The sequence below is a fragment of the Thunnus thynnus genome, chromosome 17 (genome assembly GCF_963924715.1).
Source record: "Thunnus thynnus chromosome 17, fThuThy2.1, whole genome shotgun sequence".
Classification (NCBI taxonomy): domain Eukaryota; kingdom Metazoa; phylum Chordata; class Actinopteri; order Scombriformes; family Scombridae; genus Thunnus; species Thunnus thynnus.
Window position 1 is genome coordinate 16057353 of NC_089533.1, and position 18002 is coordinate 16075354.

An 18002-nucleotide genomic window follows, 5' to 3' on the forward strand; every position below is an offset into this window, starting at 1 on the left:
TGAATACTGGCCAGAAAAGGGTTTTTGCAGAACATTATGATGTCATAGTGAAGTTGACCTTTAACCTTTTGGATATGGATGTCATCACTTCATCATTTTATCCTATTAGACATTTGTGTGAAACTTTGTCATAATTAGCATATGAATTCTTGAGTTATGGCCAAAAATGTGTTTTGTGAAGTCACAGTGACCTTGACCTTTGACCATCAAAATCTAATCTTGAAGAAATTCCCTCCAGGTGTTCCTGAGATATCACGTTCATGAGAATGGGATGTACATATGGACAGACAACCCGAAAACATGATGCCTCTGGCATTATAATTTGAAGCACTGAGCAGGTAGCCTAAAGCTATGCTAGTGTTTGCATCCTGTGGAATGTAAACAGCTTTGACTATAAAAAAACGGTAAGCTCACGTGGAAGGTAAATAGGCCTCCATTTAACTGTCAAGTTAAATGGAGTACTCCAAGTCAGAGGAACAGTGTCTGTCTATGATTTTGGTATTAGTACACCAATTGTTGTGCACATAAATACATGACTGTGCAGCCTGCTAGCTCAGTGGCTACGTATGGGATAAGTGAGTGTATTAACAGAAGCAACAATCCTCAATGAGTTTGTTTGTCGAGATCAGTAGATTCCACGAATGGAAGATAATGGTTAAGACAATGTTAAACATAACATGAGCAAGATTATTTTTCAATCAATACCATCCATTTCTTTTCTAAAGATTTTATTTATTTTTTAAAACTTGTATTTCATTTTTGATAGTTGAAAGTGCAGAGCAACAGGAATGAGGGCTCTGTACCTTGACTGTTTCTTCAAATCAGGCATGTTTAAATGCTAAGTATGCCGTCTTCTGTTTTGACACATTTCTGCTCCTGTCTATGCAAATCTCTTCAGCTTTAGCCAGATTTTTGTTTCCTGCAGGGTGAAACTCAACGTCTGCATCCCTTTCTAGGACAGAAGCTGACGCATGAGACTAAAGCCTGTGTGGACAACGGCTGCTACAGGGAAGCTGGATGAGATTCTTGTTCACATCCTGCAGTTCCTCCCAGCAAACACATACACACACATACACACACACACACACACAAACACACACATGTATACTCACAGACAGACATCCAGCAGATGTGAAACTCTGCCAACCAAACCATGGATCTGAGTCAGGAAGTGCTAGAAGCCTCTTTGTGTGTATCTGTCTACTTGTCTGCCAGTAGGATATGATTTCTCCACGTTTGCACACTTGCTGTCTCTTTCTCATACACACGCACATATGTAGACACACCTGACATTAATCAGCACTGCAACTGCTCTGCTTGCACACAGTCAGCTATAAACACACACACACACACGCATGCACACACACACACACACACACACACACACACACACACGCTGTCACACGCTGTATACCCTCTCGCTCTGCCCTCCTTTATCTTTCCTCCCCTCCTCCATTCCATTAGTGTGGATTGGACTTTAGGGTGGTGCATTATTTTCCCTCCCCCTTCTCTCCTTTTCTCCTTATTTTCTTGAAAAGCTGAATCACAGACAACAGAAAATAACTTCTCCTATTCTTTTCAATGTCAGCGAAGCCGCCATTTACCCATAAATCAATTGCCGCTATTGTGATCCCTCCTTTCTCACCATGAGCAGGGAGGGGGGGCTAATAGCACTTTTATTTTCAGGGTGCAGGGAGGGGGATAAAAGATACCGTCTAGATGAAGAGAGAGCACAAAAGGTAGCAAGAGTCCCAGGTTTCAAAAGGTGACCGTACGAGCCGGAGCACTCAGTGCACCTGTGACGCACCTTGTTATCATTCAAATATGCCTTTATCAAGGTGGCGCCTTATCACATGTAGATAATCAGCTTGCTAAAAAGCTCAGTGGCACCAAAAGATGCTGAAGAGTGAGATGTGAAATGGAGGAAAAGGAAGTTTGTCCTTATGTCTCTGTCATGTGTTGTACATAAAAAATGCTTTTACTTTAATAAGTTAAGAAGAGAGTCTAAAGTTGAAGGTTGTTTTTCTTCTCTGTCCTCAGTCAGTTGCCAAAATGATGTATCTCCTTCCAAGCTATTTGGCCGTTTATGATTCACCCCACCTTGACTCCCCAATTTCACTTTCCACTGTGCAACATATGTAACATAAATGTGACTGACAGGCATTACAGGCTTGGTTGCCATGGTCACAAGATGGAAAAACGCAATTTCCTGACAGAGAGGAGGCACCTTAGAATAAGAACATTTTAATGTATGCAATAACTGGTTAACACACACTCACACTATGAAAAATCAAAATGAAGTCCCTCGAACAGTTATTGTATGCGCACACACACACACACACACACACACACACACACACACACACACACTGGTGACAAAGAGAGGGCAGCAGAGACAAACCCAGTGAGAAAACAACCTGCAAACCACTTCTATATCACCTTTTTGAGTAAAACGGGTTTGACCTCTATCAAGGGAAACATGATAAAAGTTGCAGGTAGAAATACAAATAGAGGGAACCATATAGTAGGCTACATACTCCCACTGAACTAGTGCTGTAATGGGATCTTGCTACTAAGAGACAGAGAGACAGACAGAGAGATAAAGAGGGCACATGGGAGATCTGTCATCTATTGGTAATCCAGATTTTCACCCCCCACTGATAGGCTTCTTTGTTTCTGTCTGGCCCCTCTGTCCTGTGTGTGAGTGTGTGTGTGTGTGTGTGTGTTTGGTTGAGAAGGCACAGGGAAGGCTTTGCCATGAATTCTGGATATATGCAGCTGCAACATAAAGAATAACGAATATAAAATGTTGGTTACTGGTGACCTCAGCTTTAAAATGTCAGCACCAAACTTCAAATAGTCTAAACAAAATATGGAACTGTAGTGGTCAAAGCATAACAGTAAAAATTTACCAGGCATAAGAAAATAGCTGCATGCAGCTTACTGAATCTGGAAAGCAGGTTTTCCATATAAGAGGAGAAAGAAGACGACTTGAGAATATGAAACCCTTTTTTAGTGTTTTTCCGAAATGCTTTGATTTACCAAATTTGTTTGGTTACCATGCAGCCAAATGAAATTCCCTCTCGCCAGCCTGACCCCACTTAACACCAATTATCAAGCATCAGGCAGCTTCTCTCCTCTGCTCCTCCTCTCCTTTTTCATCCACTTATTTCTCTTCTGTATCTGTGTACATGCACGCATCACATCCCTGTCATTCCTCCTTTCTTCCCTCCGCAATTTCTTATTTTGCTCCTCACAACTTTTTTCTACATGGCAAAACAAAGACTGCAGATTGATGTGCAGATGTGATTGTGTGAGCAAAACTGGGGAGAGACTCAGCAGCCATACATTTCTCCTCTCACTGTGTAGGAGCAGCTGTGATTGTCACTACAATGAGAATAGCTGGTCCACCTTAAGTGAACTGGTCAGGTTAGACCAAGCGTGTAGTTCCAGGTCTGAAAAGTGAAGCCAGTGCGTAAGTGCCTCAAACCTGCATTCTCTCTAATGGCCAGCAGGGGGCGACTCCACTGGCTCCAAAAAGACGTCTGTTTGCATAGAAGTCTATGAGAAAATGACCCTACTTCCCACTTGATTTATTACCTCAGTAAACAGTTTCCTAATGAGTTTATGGTCTCAATCGCTACTTTGAAGTCTTCTTCAATACAACTACTAATTATGGTCCCATTTAATTTAAATTTGATGATAAAGCAGGGTATGCTTTCGGGCGTGGCTATTTTGTGATTGACAAGTTGCTGCCACGGCCACAATGTTGGTTACGAAACGTAAACATGGTGTAGTCCCAGATTCACAGAGTATAGGTGTAGTTGTCGCTATTTCAGTGTGTTTTCAGTTCATGAAAATTAATTGTAACATTTTGGTCTTCTAAAAAAGTCTTGTTCAGCGTTTGGCTGTACTAAAAGACCATGTAAGGAGTTGGATGTTCAGTTTTTCTAGTAAGTTCATTTTGTTTTAATGGTTTTAAGGCTGTTTTTCACCAGTGAAAATTAGCATTAGCATTATCACAGTTAACCATGGACTATAAGTGCACTGTGCTAACCAAGCTAGTGGCTAGTGTTAGGGTCAGCTCTACCCTCGCATCCGAATATGGTCACTTCTCATCACTTCTGGCTCCAAAAATCCAAAATGACGACAGTCAAAATGCCAAACTCAAGGCTTCAAAACGTGAGTTCATAAACCAATGGGTGACGTCATGGTGGCTCCATCCATTATGTTATACAGTCTATGTGTTAGGCTAACTCATTGTTGCTAACTCCCTTCACTTTAATCTGTACATACACTGCACTGCTATGTTAAGATATACTGTTAACTGCATACTCTCTGTCACACACTCTCTCTCTCTCCACCGTCATGTCACCTGTTACCCCCACATGAGGCAAACATGGGAAGAAAGAATATATTTATTTCAACCAGAGTGAAATGATTGGATTAAGCGTTAACATGGTTGTTAGGCACTAACATTTTCCAATTGAAGGGATTATCAACACTGCCCCTCTCAACCCGAATGAAAATTCCTCCTGATCAGGCCAATCAGGCCAGTCTCTTCCAATTGAGGAGGTTACATGAGGCATTTTTATTCTGATTGGGCTATTATTCTGATTATTAGTGGAATATTAGGGTCCTTGTAAACGTAGCCACTGATTATGTTTTCAAAAGACAATAGTATGCCTGTTCTGCTGTGGAACAGTCCACTCTTTTTTGTGTGGAGTGTGAGTGATTAATATATTCAGGACACTCAAGGGTAAATGGCACCTTGTAGAGTACTCACAACGCCTCTCAAGGTGACAGACAGGTCCGAGGATGGAGGATCTGATAAAAGATTGTGAGATAAAACCTCTTCAGCCTGGTAATTTGTGTCAGAGGGCACTTGTCTGTCAGCAGCACTACATGCAAAAGTATCAATCAGACAGAGCACTGTCAAAGACTGTCAAGACTGTACCTCTGAGTGTGTGTTTGTGTGTGTGCTTGTGTTTACATGAGCAGCACTCTGTGTGTGTACAGTATAGATACATTCCGTGTGTATTCCTGACTCGCAGGCTGCTTATTCGTCTTTATTTTTCTCGGTGCATGCCGCTTTTTTTTCGCTTCCTCCAGCATCGGTATCAGAAAGGGATCTAAGAATCGGCCCCAAGGTAGCTGTTTGGATTGAATTTCAAATCAGTGTTACACAAGTTGTGTTCTAGCCTCAGCTATTTTCAACATGCAGGGTGAGACACTGCCAAGAGGGAGAGGCAAGTTATCTGCATGTGTGGGAAGCAGTTTGAGTGATTTATTATCATAAGAATACTGGGAAAAGGACTTGACTTGAAGAAGACGATGGCCAGTGCCTCAGTTTCAAAGTGATGAGATACTCATGAGTTGGGAGTAAGTGTGGAATTAATATGAGCAAGATCATCAGTGATCAGATTCCCAATGCATTAAGTTTAGAGTAGTGCAAATATCTATTGATTGATCTTTTATCAGAGGAGGCAGAGGAGGATGCCCCGGGCGGTCTTGTTGTTTCATTAATGATCTACATTAAAAGATATGAGTCATTAAAATTGCAGCACATGAAATTATACACTTTATACCATTACGAAGGAAATTGACTATATACAGTATTTTACTGTACGTTATGCCTAAATGTAGAATCTACTACAGAAATCATTTTCAAAGGATTAAAAAGTTTATACATCTGCATTGAATATCACATTAGTAAGCTTCTTCCTCTTCTCCTCTTTTATTGGTGCATTGGTGCCTTTTATGGTGCTTTATTACCACCATCTGCAGTTGGCACAAATGTGTATCACATAAAACATTAGTGGTCAAAAACTCCACAAAGTACCTCTAACTGAAGACATTTAGTCCACCTGCTGTCAAAGATGGTAATGTATGAAGTGTTTGTACATTTCTGTGAATTGAGGTCAATTTTTTTTATTTACACTTCCAGTGGAGGAGTTTTCTTGTATTAAGGAACTTTAAGATAATGGACGGCGCTTGGCGTCCTTGGAGTTCCTGCCTCTGCAGTTATATAAATGCAATTATGCTTGTGCGCACACTGCAATGATAAATCAAAGTCAGCTTGACAGTTTAATTTCCAGGTTATTGTGGCATGTGGCCTTATGATGTCTCATAAGTGTTTGGTAAAGATACTAAATCATTGGACTTTCCTAAAAAATATGAAGTTACAGTGTGGTATAAAGCTAGTTAGTAAATTATAGAGAAAGTAACAAACTGCCGAAGGTCAGTGTTACCTCTTTAACCTGACTTTCTCTTTTAAAGTCATACAGTTTGTTGTGTTCGCTATCTGCCAATTATCTCTTTCAGTTTATCGTGCTTATCCCTCCTTTCCTAATTAAATCCCCTTCCCTCACTACGTCTTGCCTGTATGACCTTCTGTTCATAATAAAAGCTGCAGGCGGAAACTGAGGCCTTGAATTTGGAATCTAAATGTACGGCTTGGAGGGAAGCTGCATAGCTGTGGGCTAGGTCACTATCTGTGACCACCAGAGCTCTCTGGCAACCCTTGAGATAGATGACAGAAACCCTCAGAACCAGTGTAAATTGTGTGTGTGTGTGTGTGTGTGTGTGTGTCTGAGTGTGTGTGTGTGTGGTTGAGTCACGATCGAGAGAATGTGCCTATCCAACTGTCTCATCTGGCCAGATGGCTTTGAGTCCCTGTCTGTATATGTCAGGGATCAGGCCATGGCTTATGGGTCCGCAAAGCCTTGCTGCTCTCTAACTACCCTCTGTGTATGCAGTTTAGTAGGGTGCTGGAAGCAAAACTCACAAAACACTGTGTGACTACTGAGAGGTTGGGCATCAGAGAGTAAGATATGGAAGCTAAAGTTCAATATAAAATATGAACAATGAAAGCTCTGATCAAATTATGATTGTCACTGATTAAAAACATTTCAATGCCCTAAAGGGGATTAGTGCACACACATAAACCAACATAAGTCAACCTGCAGGATTGTGTATGCATGTTGCTCATACTGCTATTTAGACTGAATCTGCATCAGTGCCTTTGTCTCTGTGTGTACTCTTCTCTATTCTGTCCCACATTACTCAAAGAGCTATTTCTGAAATGGCTGTGATATTTTTTTGGCCTTAATTGACTAGTGTGAAATATTCAGTCATGTTCCCCTGGGCTTATCACTACATAGAGCGTAATGTTTTAAGACCTAAAATCACTATGAAGACCTGATGCAAAGCTGCAGAATAATATCTGGGCTTTTGGGATCCTTCCCGCACAATCATCTTAACGGGTTCCCTAGAGTCGCGAGCACACTTTGAATATGTATGAAAAAACAGAAATCTTATTAGTATGACTGCATATTTTTCATTTTCACAACGCCACATTTTGGTGGTCATGTCAAAATAAGTGTTGTGCTTGTTACTCAATAAACGTATTCACTGGTGGCTTTCAGTAAGAAGCGCTACAGAATGTCAGCTTTCTGATATCAATAGACTAAATGTTTGATGACTCAACCACTTTTCAATTGCATTTTATTCACTCTGAATAATCAGAAAATATGCCTCAGTTTTTGTGACACTACAACAGCTTCACAGCAGTGGGATTTTTTTTTTCACAGCAACAGATGTGAAAAAAACTGATTATTGTAGTCAATCTAATCATGATTGACATATTTCCCTTTTAAAAATGGGCAAGTTCACACTTTTTACATTACAGGTATTTTCACATATATATACTATATATGTGATAATTAAAGAGTTAGCTCTTACAGCTTTTACAACATTAGAAACCAGAAGTAACTTAAATTTAGTTGGTGTCTAGTGAACTAAATGTATTAAAAAAATTCTCCCCGATCTTTGTAATACTGACTTTCTGATTTCTGTGAGATAACTTTACTGCTTTCATTGGATTGTAATACTTCAGTTGACAGCACACACTTTTCGGAGGCACCCTTATAACCTAGTGCTTCAAGGTGCAGACTATGAACTGTAACATCCCTGATTCGAGTTCAACCAGGACCTTTGTTACACTGTCGCATGTCACATTCTTCATCTCTCGTCCCTCATTTCCTGTCACCTCATATTATAGACCTCTACAATTACCAAAACATACTTAAATAGTACAAACATGCATGGACCTGACTAAGGTCTGTGTGTTTCTTTTAAAAAATCAGAGAAACACAGAAAAAAGCACAACAAATGTGAACAAATCACAACTGTCATGACGTGCCAAGTGACTGTAAAATTCACTGACATTTTAAGTGATTAATACCTCACTCATAATGGGGTTTTAATTCAAGGGAATTAAATTCTGCACATCTCTTTCATATGCATGGCATGAGGTGAAAAAGAGCAACGCAAAGACACAGAAATGGATGATCAAAAACAGTGCAGCATCACAGTAATGTGCATTTACTGTAGGTTCTTATACTCCGACAACACTGCTGTTTGCATGTATGCGCTGTATGTTGTGTGTGTTCACTAAGGAGATTATGTATTCTTATACACTGAATGATGGGACAGGTCTTTATGCTCAACCTTCTATCTCTCTCTCTCTCTCCCACATCATCACCCACAACAAACAAAATGCACATTGGTTTATCCTCAACAATCAGAAGTGTTCCAGCAATACAGAGCCACACTTGGTCATATTTACATATCTATCCACAGAGGATTAACTGTTTTCAATAGCACAAGTCTGAGGCAATCCTTCACAGGGGGCACAATTCATGACAGGCTTTGCACAGAATATGAACTATGAATTATGCAGAACACACTCAAACATCAAGGGTATTCGCGGGTCAACAGTGATTAGATGTCAAAATGCACAAGCTTGGGATGTTTACAACAATAAGCTTCAAACTGTGGCAGAGAGTTTATGTCGACGCTGCACTGGCTGATTGTATTTCTCTCCTGCAGCCTTCCTCCATATATTTTCGTATGATCCTCGGCCATGTTGTATCTCGAACAGTAGTGTTTAATGCTGACCACCTGTCTTAAAAAAGTCTCCAAGACTTTGACAGCTATACCAAACTGTACATCCGTATGAGGTGATCCACCATTAAATGAGAAACAGTTTGAGGATGTCAGAATGTGGATTGTTGTTTCCCTCAACCCCCCCTACCCAAGACTGTCAAAAAGAGCATTCCCTCTACAAACTATTCCAGCAGGAAATTCCTCCAGAAAGCCTCAACCAGTTGTCTCTATCCCTCACAGCTCCACAAGATGAGAGCTAGAGAGAGGAGGAGGGAGGAGCAGGTGGAGAGGGACTAATGCTTCAAAGAGCAAAAAGCCAGATTTGAATTGAATAATGTGGGAAAAAGCAAAATATGGCATCCACTTTGACAGTTCTGGTCTTAGAGAGACAACAAAAGATCAATAAAGTCTGCAAAGGCTGACATGACTTCCATAATGAAAATAAACTGGATAGCGTTCAGGCAGCTGGGATCAATGGGGATTTTAAAAGATTTCCCTGTGTATGTGTGCAAAGCCCAGTATCACGCCAAAGCGTGTAATTCACCTGCTGATCCACTAGAGGATACCATGTCAGTGTCACGTTTTGCCTCACCTAGGCGTGAAAAGTACACACGTGTATACACAATGCCAACAACTTCATCAAGCTGCCATAGTAATTATAACAAGGAGAAGTGATGCAGTTCAGATGACGTCTATATAAGGTAACAAATTTCCATATTAGGAGGTGGCGGATTGTGTGGATGGCTAGACAGATTTGTGGGAAAAAGTGGACTTAACTGCAGGAGACTGCTGTTCACTTCCCATTTCCAACAATTGGGACAGTTTTTCAAAAATCGTAATTACGATTGTTGTGGGGTTTACTGTTGCCATGACGACGAAGGTTGCTTAACTTTGATGAAGTAGTAACCCTAACCAACACCACGTTTCAAGTGATCATTTTAACCCAAACCATGATCTTTCCATAACCCAAACCAAGTGGTTTTTGTGTCTACACCTAACCAGAGCTCAACCATAGTGTTGTCATACCATAAAACAATTATTTTTTGACAGTGATTTGTAACAATTTTAGAAAGCACAGACAAATCACGTTGTCCTGCTGATTACTGCCAATAGAGGCGCCATATTAGAAAATGCTCTTAAGGTACATATATACTTTTCACGCCTAGGCGAGGCAAAATGTGACACTGACACGGTGGACCGGTGGGTGTTTTACACGCTTTGACATGATACTGGGTTGGTGTGCAAGTTTTAGTTTCTGCCCACACATAAAATCAATGGGCATTACCACGAGTCTTCATCTCATAGGGGCTGAGTAACAAGACCTGGTGTGTAAGCTGAAGCTGATGAGAGGAGGGGGACAAAATCCCTGTCTAAGCGTGTCAGTAAACTGCAGAAAGAGCAGGGATAGCAAAAAGTCACAGACTAAGGAGGATTGAGGGAAAGATACTGAAAAAAGCTACACTTTAGGGTATCTCATCTCATTCTGAATCCTTTTATTGCCTCAAATTGCTCTCTTTTTTGTTTACTTTCCATGCTTTTGACCAACATCCGAAACATGACGAGTAAATAAAAGGGTGGATGCTGCCACAGCCTTAGAGTGACCGCTTACATACCATTGTGTTGGAAAGCTCTTCAAAGCTGCAGCAATTCTAAGTTTGTAGGACTGCTGCACATTTTCTCTTAGTCATAAAATAAATCTGAGGTTGTAAAAGGCTACACGAAATCTCTGACCCGGGCGAAAATGCAATCATGGCTGAAATCATGTTCTCTTCTTGGGAATCAATTCAAAGCAGATTCCCCGAGTGGAAACTGGCAGATGACTTGGCCAGTGTGAGTGCTGAGGAATAGAAGAAGACTGAAATACCTGCCAAAACCATATAAATAATCTCTTTTTTTTAACTGAGAATCTTTGCTGAGAGGCTTTGGATACAGGTCCATCCTTTAAACTAGCCCAGGGTACAGACCATTAAGAATTTATTTGATTTTCACTAAGTAGTTGCTGAACAGCAAACACTAATTAGAGCAAATTATGTTAAATCCTCGGAAGCATTAATTTTCCAGACCCCCTGCCCCAACACACACACACACACACACACACACACACACACACACACACACACACACTTACTCTCAGATAGGACATGGAGGGAGTGTGTCTCTATGGTTTGAGCCAAAATGAGTTAATTGGATTGTGAGTAAGCAGTTTGGACGTCCATTATCTATGCCCATCTGTGGGGGTGAATATCTTGAGGTATCTCATCCAAAACAATCCTATTATCATGACCCAAAGATAAGACTGTGCACACACTCTCTCTCTTCCACATGCAAACACACACACATACACTGTTTGATAGAAATATCCCGTGCTGCAGCTGGAGAAATCTTTCCCTTTCCTGAAATTATCTTCCCATCTCTTTCTGCCCATCCTCAGACTGTATCCAGTCTGGATGACCCTTAAACCCTAAGGTGCCCTTGCTAAAACCAGCCAGCCATGTAAAACCACAAACACATCTCCGGCACTTTCGCCATCCCTCTTTCCTCCTTCTTCTGATTTCCTTTTCCTGAAGGACACTGTGGCAGCTAGCCAGTCCTTCCCTTCCCATCTGTGTTTACTTAAAACTCAACCTGGATACACCACAAAAGCAGATAAAGACTGTCAGATGCAAATGTGCGCACACACACACATGGCCACACACATGCAATGCACACAGCGGCAGATCCAGAGAGGAACTTGGCGATCGTTTATTTTTGACTATCTCTAAAGACTTTAATCTATAACAGGCCAGAACGGCTTGAAAGACTTGGTACAATTTTTCCCCAATTAGTCCAACGTGAGGCTTGTTAAAATGCCATATTCCAGCAGCCTATGACTGATGACAGAATAGAGTATGATTCATAATGCTGTCTTTTTCTATGGTTCCCTAATGAATGCGTTTATTAATTACCTGAGAAGCTTTGGGGTAGTCACCACAACCTGTTCTGTTCAAAGCTTAAAGTTACAAGCTCCTGCAGTTAATCCATCACCACATTCAGCTCAAAGAGGGAACAGCTCAATTTTAGCTGCCTGTCAGTTATTTTCAACGCTGCTTTTCTTCACCATCCCAAAATGGATTGCACACCACTGGGTGAAAGCTAACTACATAAAACTCAAAACTTCGATACCTCGACGGAGAAAGCAATCAAAAGTCTTTCCAGAAAGCTATTTTGCGGACAAGGCCCCCAAATGGAGGCATGGGTGTTTGTGCTCTGCTTCTCCCACAGCTGAACTTTTCTATTTAGAACTGTCAACAGTCTTGTTGTGCTTGGTGGTTTGCGGTCAAATGCCGTTTCCTAAATAGAAACCATCTATCAGAGGCTAAGTAGTGGTTGACAGATATCATTGTGGTCATGAGTGGGTGTCGGTGGTGAAGGAGGAAGTGGTGAAACCACTGGAAAAACAGTTCCATGGCTTGCATTTATTCTTGTGTAAGAGGCTAAGTGGGATGGAACGAGTCCAGTGTGCTTGAGGATAAATAGAATTCAGTTGTATGTGAGAGGACTAAGGAGGGGACTGAGGATGCCTTCATACTAGAACCAGAAATATGTACATTTCTGACAAATTTCCCTCTATTTAAGGTGTCACTCCAAACACTTTCTATTGCAAGAGGCGCTCACAATGCAAGGCAAGGGACTAAAGCACTGGTTCAAATGTAAAAAGGCAAGACTTCTCTTTCTCTTCTCTGCACTATTACTGGTCATACAGCATATCACAAGGCACCGTCCATGCATCATCTTGTGACGGCTGCATTTTGTAATGTGACCTTTAATGTCACTGCAGACTGCGTCCCAATGCATCATCCTGTAATGATGATGTGCTGTTGTTGCATTTGGTTGTCCAGTAGGGAGGCACAAAAACATGAATATCTTACAATATAATGTAATGCATTGACACCACACTACAAAAAACAGCCTCAAAAATGACAGTAAGGTTGTGATACTAGCTCCAAAAAAGTAATATTTATTGTACAGCTGTTGCACTGTGTTGCATTACAAATCTGTGATGTTATTTTTAGCCACACTACCGGCATGGCTCTAGGGTTGTCAGTCACTCAGTCCACCACTTTGGTCCAGACTGAAATATCTTTTTTTTTCATGGATTGCCATGAAATTATATACACATTAAAGGACCAGTGTTTAGGATTTAGTGGCATCTAGTGGTGAGGTTGCAGATTGCAACCATCTGAATACTCCTCCCCCTCCCCCACCCCTTCTAAGTGTGTAGGAGCACTTCCGGTGGCGATGAGACTCACGAAAAACATGAAAGGTCCTCTCCAGAGCCAGTGTTTGTGGTTGTGGTTTGTCTGTTCAGGGCTACAGTAGAAACATGGCGGTGCAACATGGCAGGCTCTGTAGAAGAGGACCTGCTCCCTATGTAGATATAAATGGCTCATTCTAAGGTAACGAAAACACAATGATTCTTATTTTCAGGTGATTATACACTAATTATAATATACTTTTGAATATTATATTCCATTTCTGCCAAGTCCGTTCTGCTAGATGCCACCAAATTCTACACACTGAACCTTTAATGGTTCCCAGAGGATAAATCCTACAGACTTTGGTGATCTCCCAACTCTTAATCTATCCACAACAGCAGGTCAAAGTTGTCATTTATCCAGTTAAATACCTGAACATCTTCAAGACAGATTAGCATAAAATTTTGTACAAATGCACATGGTTCCCAGACAACGTACCTACTTTTTGCTCAAAGCCATTCTACGCCTCAGTACAACCTCACAGAGCTGCTTGCATGGCTGTAGACTGTCTTGAAAACATTTGACTTTGTAATAAACATTCTATAATCAGCCACCGAGTGAAGCTGGCTCAACGGAAAGGCCACCTCAAATATTTGGATGTAGCTGCCTGACCACAATGCAGGATAATAAGAATGTGACATTAATTATCTATTCATACTCATGTTGCCAGACTCACCACCTGCCCACAGGTTGATGGACAGACTTGGAAGTCTGTTGTTACTTGAGATGGCCAGTCTGCTCCTGTCTGTGGAAACACACATCTGTCCACATCTAATAATGTTACTGTGTCGTGGAGCAAGGGTGGTTCTGTGCTAGTTAAACAATCATAAAGGTAAAACATGTACAAACCCACATATCAATCTGTGCTTTTTCGTATCTCAGAGTTTCCACTCGCGCTCCTTTTGTGAGTGACCTTCCCAGCAGCAGCAACGCTGCCTGAGAGTCTCCCTGCACCTCCAGCACAGAGGCTCCTCTGTTTGCATCACTGCTGCCCAGAGCTGCAAAGAGGACAGTGCATGAGAGGGGAGGGGTGAAACAGGCAAGCCCCTGGATCAGGTTCCGGCCTCCCTGGTCCGGTGATACCAGACCTGGCCACCACCGCCCCCTCCCACATCCTGCCCTGACAATGAGTAAAGCCAGGGAAAACCCTCCTCTGGTTTAATTGGTAGACAATGAATGCATTCTTCTCCTCTCTCCTGGCCTCTGTCAGGGGAAGAGGGGAGTCACACACAGCCTAATTGCCACCTTGCATGGGACAGGCTTAGACAAGCACGGGCCTGGCCCACAATGGCTGTATTAACCTCTGTGCATGCGATCACAAAAGGCCCAAGTTACAGAGCCACAATGCTCTCTCTCTTTCCCGCTATCGAAGAACTGATGTTTCATTCATTCAGCTCGACGAGACATTCAGGTGGACTGTGATAGATCTACCTGGGAAAGGTCGTTATGTAATGACTGAGCTCAGTTGTAAGGGGTGGTGCAGTGCGTGTGGTCCTATTGAATGAAGCATGTGTACTCTGTCATTTTCAGTGTCGTAAAAGAAGAAAAAAGAATCATCCCCTTTATCTGTCTGAGCCAAAACAATTATCTCACTGCACCTTCAAAGAAAGATGGGAAATTAAAAAACATGAGGGCCATCAGCAAGATTTTACATTGCACAGCCAGTTGTTGTCTAACTTGTCATGATAAATTGCTAAAATTCAAGGTCTTAATCACAGATAGTGGATTCACCAAAGCACTTACGTGACAATTAGCCATTGAAAAATCCCCTCAATTAAATGCAATGTTCCTGAGTGCTCATTTAAGATAACCAACATAGGATATTTTGTGTAATTTCAGCAGATACTCCTGGTGAAAGTACATAAAACATCCCTTACAAAAGTCAAGGTTTGGCCCTCTTTCCTCACAAAAAAAAGGCTCATTTGGGATGTCTAGAATTCATCTCCTGGAGGAAAATGAATTTTCAGCATTCCAGACAGAGCGACATTCCTAGCGGGAAGCTTAGGAATTCCCCCATCTATGTATTTTAGTCTATAATGATATGATAGCCTGAACAACATAACCATGCAAAGCAGTGACAAAGACAGGGTCAGAAACCACAACAAGCATGCACAATTGCAAAAATATGATTCACTTGGATGTGGTGTAACACAGAGGAGCACACACGCTCTGGTCCACACCCACAGGCACGGACACTAAAACAAAAGCACAGACACATCCCACACACACACTATATATGATCATGCTTTCAGCCTATTGTACTGTATGTGTGTCTGAGAAAGACGGAAGGAAATGTGTTTTGACAAAGCCAAACCCACACACAAGGCGCATACATCTGATGCAAGCTGGTGACCCAGCATGTCTTCATCATGAAGTTACAAAAGAATCCTCATTTCCAAATATTAACACAAACTCACACCAGTATATTTACATATATTGTAGTTTTTAAGTTAGTGAAATGTTGTAATTGATAAGAATGATGGCAAAAGCTATGGAAATGAGACCAGTTTTGAAAAAATCCTAGCATGTTGGCGGTTCATAGTATCATCTCCAGCAACTCAGTTGGCCTGTAATCACATTACGATTAGGCTACTCACGGCTCTGCCATATTACACTGTCAGTGCATAAACACTTGTTAGACAGAGAGAGAAAATGCAGAGAATCTAAAAATACAGACCAGAGAGGCTCTGAACGGAGGCGAGGGACAAGCCAAGGATTAGTACCGCCTCGGCGAATCAAACAAACAAGTCCAAAAAGGAGAATGGACAGAAGGTGGAGACAGAGAGAGGCGACAGACAGAAAGAGTTAGTAGGGGGAGGGATGGCGATGAAAAACGCCACTTCCTCAGCAGTTGACCTAGTAAAACATTCATGAGAGATGTCTTTATGTGAAGAGTGGGGAGGGTAGGAGGGGAGTTTAAGGCTTGGGAGTCTAAAATAAGACAGTCCTCTATGTTTTTCAGTGTCTGTGTCGGGAGTTTGTGTGAGTGCGCCTGTCAAAAAAAGAGAAAAAGTTATTTGAGATTTGAGATGACATGCAGGCACGTTCAGTGCCAGATGCTACACCGCCGACCTCTCGAATCAAGAATAGACACCGAACTGAAACGTAGACGAACCAGACAAGAGAGAGACAGAGAAACAGCAAGGGACATGAAAAGATCGAACTTCTTCTTTTGAGCACACCCAACAAATGGAAAAGAAATGAGTCAGTGGTAATTATGACAGATATGAATCAAATAAAATAACTGATTGCCAAATGTGTGGCTGCACCCACACACACATTTTGATGACAAGAAATAATTAGATATTAAGAACAGATAAATGATTGACTCTTTAATTAAAACATTACACACTGAAATTCTATGGTAGACTTTATTAAGACTTTAGTAAGCTAGTGGTATTTACTCAAATAGTATGTGTGTGTGTGTACACTGATAACCAGGCAGATGTGACAAACCACGGAATGCAGCTGGTTACATGACTATTAAAGCATTGCACTAATTAACTGGCTCATCTCACAGCCTATATAAGGTCAACACATCACAGCGCCCACACACTGACTACACTGGACACACACACACACACACATAAACACATGCGCATGTGCATGCATGGTTACCCAGCTATAAACACTTCAAGTTCAAACACACGCAAACAACACAGATCATTTGCTAAACAACAGTGGTGGAAGAATTACTCAGATCCTTTACTTCAGTAAAAGTACCAATACAACAATGTAAAAATACTCCATTACAAGTAAAAGTGCTGCATAAAAAATCCTACTTAAGTAAAAGAACATATGTATTAGCAGCAAAATGTAGTTAAAGTATTGCAGTAAAAGGGTCACCAGATCCAAGGGGACTGAGATGATTAATGGGAGAGGAAAGAAGGAAAAACAAAGTTCTGATACACAAATCTGTTTTCAGTCTTGGGAGAATTTTCCCTCTAATCTTTGATTTTTGGTGAAATATTGGATCATATGAACTTTTATTGAAATGAAACCATGTGAGAAGTTTAGAGGGAAAAATCACTATGTGGTGGAGCTGTTAACAACTCAGACATCTGAAATATGACCCCAGCTACATTCTGCTTTTTGTAACACATCAAAAGCCAAAAAAGTTAGAAACTACTAGATTCATCTTTAACAATGTGTTGTATTTTAAAAGCTTGTTATATTATCCATTGTGTCAAATCTTCACCTGAAAAGTAACTAAAGCTGTCAAATAAATGTAGTGGAGTAGAAAGTACAATATTTCCTTCTGAAATGTAGTGGAGTGAAGTATAAAGTAGCATCAAATGGAAATACTCAAAGTACAAGTACGTCAAAATTGCACTTAAGTACAGTACTTGAGTAAATGTACTTAGTTACTTTCCACCACTGCTTACCAACATTGCAGTGTGAAGCTGTGAGATTGAGAATTTCATGGTTGGTTTGTTTCCATGGATGCCCACAATAGGAAAAATATAAATCAAGAGAATAAATGATGGTAGAAAGCCACGCTGAGACAGTTAAAGTTAGACTACAAAACTCTTAGAATGAATAAAGGAGAAGGAGGAGAGAGGTCAGGAGAGGGTGAAAGAGGAGCATGGAGGCTGTGTAAGATGAGAAATCCTCAGCCACATGAGAGCAGCTTAAAAACCAAATGAATCTTAAAGACCTGCAGAGGGAGTCAATAGTACCGGGAGCCTAAAGAAGAGCCGCTGGGCCTGGCCCTCTTCGGCTGCCTGGCTGCAAGTATAAAGCTGCATGAGAAACAGA

The 18002-nt window shown here is 41.2% G+C and overlaps 1 protein-coding gene across 1 annotated transcript in view; it reads right to left on the reverse strand.

Moving 5' to 3' along the window:
- The window catches only part of fam20ca (FAM20C golgi associated secretory pathway kinase a), a 37647-nt gene that overhangs the window by 7338 nt on the left and 12307 nt on the right, over window positions 1–18002 (reverse strand). The gene's annotated exons all lie outside the window — the stretch shown is intronic.